A 3,317-nucleotide genomic window follows, 5' to 3' on the forward strand; every position below is an offset into this window, starting at 1 on the left:
CGGGCGTGGGCAGCGACCCCGAGAGCCGCCAGCGCCTGGGGCGCAGACGGCCGGGAACCCGGGCGCGGCGCGGCCAACTCAGTCAACTCCGGGGCGCAGGGAGAACTCATTCATCGCGTCCTCCTCGCGCCCACCCGCCGGCTCTCCGCAGCGCCGGCTCCCCGAGGAGGTCTGAAGCAGAGTCGCGGCTCTCCTCTGGGCGGCAGCAGCGGGAATCAGGGGGCGGGAGGAGCGCGCGCGGTGCAGCTCCGCCTCGAGCGGCGCTGGGGGGCGCTGGGCGCGCGAGGGCGTCCCAGGGCGCGCCGCGGGAGGCGCCTCCTCGCCCGGGTTACGGGAGCAGACGGCGGGGCGCTCCCGAGGCCGTGCTCGCGCTGCCAGCCACTCCCTGGAGACAGCGCGCTCCGAAAGCCAATGGTGACGGTGCTTCTTTCAAAGTGCACATAAATCTGGTGCTTGTTGGTTACTCCCTGGCAGGTACAGCTGCAGTTCGCGAGCAGATGTCTCCATCGTCCCATCAGCGCCTTTCCTTGGCACCTTATGCTCTGCAAACGCTAGCTCGGGGTCTTAGAAGGGCAGAGTTGTAAACAGGTGCGTTACCGCGAAAACGAAATTGCTTTCTTTTAACTAAAAAAAAAAAAAAAAAAAAACAACAACAACAAGAAACAACTCTGGCTTGGACTGGAGCAACTCCATTGGAGAATGCAGGTTGAGAACAGGCTGAAAAGTCCCAAAGGTGGGTAGTAGCAAGCTTTCATAATTAGACGGGGAGAAGAGAGAAAAGGGAACTATCCCTCCGCTTCCAAGTTTGCCTTTGTAATCCGTGCCGTAAATTATGTATATACGCCTCTAGGTACATCATACTCCTTCACGTAATGCTTCCTCTAGCTGCCTCCTGAACTCCTTAAATTTAGCCAGTACTTTTCCTACCGTGCAAGGATTTCACAGGTAAAGATCTACCGACACCAGAGAGGTTTCCTCACGGGGCTCTTTCTTGGGAAGTAAAACAACAGTTGCCTAGGCTCAGAGCCGTTATGTGTTTCCAAAACCAAAAGATTTACACTAATAATTATGAATGCCTAGAATAATGGAAATTGTTTTTCTTAAAGCAGAATGCAGTGATGAAGATTTTCTTTCTAGACTGTGTTCTAAATTTCTTACTCATGATTCTTATTGGTGTCCAACCTTTTTTTCTATATTTTAAATGATACATGACAATATGCAACAGTGAAGATAAAAATGGAATGCTTAAGAAAGTGTTTTTAATTCCATTTAATGATTCACAGATAAGTATCTGCCAGAGAAGGAATCATCGCTGGAAACCTGGACATGATTTGGAATGCAAAGATAGCCAACTTATTAATTTTGCAATCAGACTCAGATGATCTGCTCAAAAAGAATAAAATTGAACAGCGTCGAGTTGTCCAAAGCTGTCCCACGTTTTCCACTGTAGTTTAAAGGTATACTTGTTTCTATAGTCTTAATAAGTTCTGGAGAAATTTAACATGCAAGAGCGAATACCCACATTTCTAATTGCTCTAAGATATCGTGTAGAGCCATAAGCAAAATTATCTATGCCCCAGCTAAAACGTCAAGTATTTTTGATACCACATTGTACTAGAAAATTAAGATGGCACCATTCTGAAAACAAGTATTCCTCTTCTAGGAGGCATGCAGTGGAACCTTCTTTCAATCCAATAGTGAATGCAGTGATAAAGTTTTCACCAAGTCAAAGCATTTCCCTAAGGGTCTTAAAAAGATAAAAATGTTTATGTATTAAAGAATCATCAAAATACCCAGAACCATTTGTGGGTCTCAAACACTGAACATCTCAAGTTTGCATAGTTAAAATTCCTAAAATATTTTCCAAGTCTTTCAAGGCCTGCATCAATGGCCACTTCTTCCACAAAACATCTCCTTGGTTATTTCCACTCCTTCTCAAATCTGACACCATTGCTGTGGCACGTGTTGCTACCCAGCCTCTCTGTGGCAGACATCATCTTAGGACTGAGAATTCAAAAGTGAAAGACCTCGTCTTTGTCATCTATTGTTCGGTCTTCTTGAGACAGTTGGCTTATACACAAATAATGGCAGTGTTGTGCTAACATAGGTCTATAAAATATGCTGTGAGGGTCCTGATGATGTAATAACTACTTATGTCTGGTGTTCTCAAGGTGTGCTTCATAAAGATAATATTGTTTGAGTATAGTGTTGGAAATAGACTAAAATCTTAAATTTTTCTGGGTGAAAATGGTAGAATAAAGATGGGGATAAAGTCTTAGTCTTTGACATTAAAAAATAGCAGTATACAAGGGCACAGAGACATGCAACAGGTGGGTGGTTGGAGAGACACAGGATAGGTATGAAAGAGGATCATCATGTAACATTAAAAATGTAAGTAGGGTTCAACTGAAAGTCTTAAAAGTCTTCTTAGGAAGTTACACATTTTGTGGGTGATGAGCGGTGACTATTGGGGTCACAGAATCCATAACACATGTTGAGGGTCAGGGTTTTGACTGCAGTGTGGGTGTGAAGAAGATGGGATGTAGTCAAGACATGTGTAACAACTAGACTATTGATTTATGAAGAATGATATGTATGAAGAATTATATTGGAAAAGGAAATGAAGTATGACACTAACTTCCTTGGTGTAGTCACCCCATGTATAATTGTTTGGGCCAAGTTTTGACTCTTCTTTTCTAATTCTAAAGTTAAAGCTCTTTCTGTTCTTTACCGTGTGGCCTGATAATTTTCAGGAATTGAGTATATAGATATTCATAGCCCTTTGTGCATGGGTTACACCTCATGACCTGGTCATGTTCACCATCCCACAGAATGAGCTAACTTTTAGTAGATAAATTCAAATCCACCTATGTGCTTTCAGGTTAAACTTTTCATCCAGTTTATGGCACTCAAATGCCTTTTTTATTTAGTTAATTACATGTATATTTTTGTCCTTTTAAACTACAGACTCTAAAATCATGACTTGTAATTTAAAATTTTGCATGTAGTTCACAGTGCCATAGTATATGTTCATGTAGCAGGTACTTCAGCATCATATCATTGCATTCCTATTGCCGTATGTCTTCAGAGTGTGTATTATTTCAATCCTTTAATATTGAAAAGTAACCATGGCCTTGGATTGCATTTACAATGCTTTTTTCCGTACACGTGACTTGGTATCTTTATGAAGCTCTTTTTTGGCTTGGCTACTGCATGAAATGCCCATTTTCTGTACAGTTGTTTGACCTCATTGTGCTACAAGAATGCCTGTCAGCATAATTTACAACTATACAGAATCCAATTTATGGAATGTACTA

At 42.7% G+C, this 3,317-nt stretch overlaps 1 protein-coding gene across 3 annotated transcripts in view; it reads right to left on the bottom strand.

Moving 5' to 3' along the window:
* LOC102006622 (chromosome unknown open reading frame, human C8orf34) overlaps positions 1-191 on the bottom strand; it is a gene marked incomplete in the record, with an annotated part of 371,108 nt that extends 370,917 nt beyond the window's left edge. For 2 of the 3 annotated variants that reach the window (XM_013518172.1, XM_013518171.1), the window contains 1 exon segment: positions 1-187. 3 annotated transcript variants of the gene reach the window in all.
* Between the last annotated feature and the right edge of the window lie 3,126 nt (positions 192-3,317).

The sequence above is a fragment of the Chinchilla lanigera genome, unplaced genomic scaffold (assembly GCF_000276665.1).
Source record: "Chinchilla lanigera isolate Chin_1 unplaced genomic scaffold, ChiLan1.0 scaffold00043, whole genome shotgun sequence".
In the NCBI taxonomy this organism is placed as follows: Eukaryota; Metazoa; Chordata; class Mammalia; order Rodentia; family Chinchillidae; genus Chinchilla; species Chinchilla lanigera.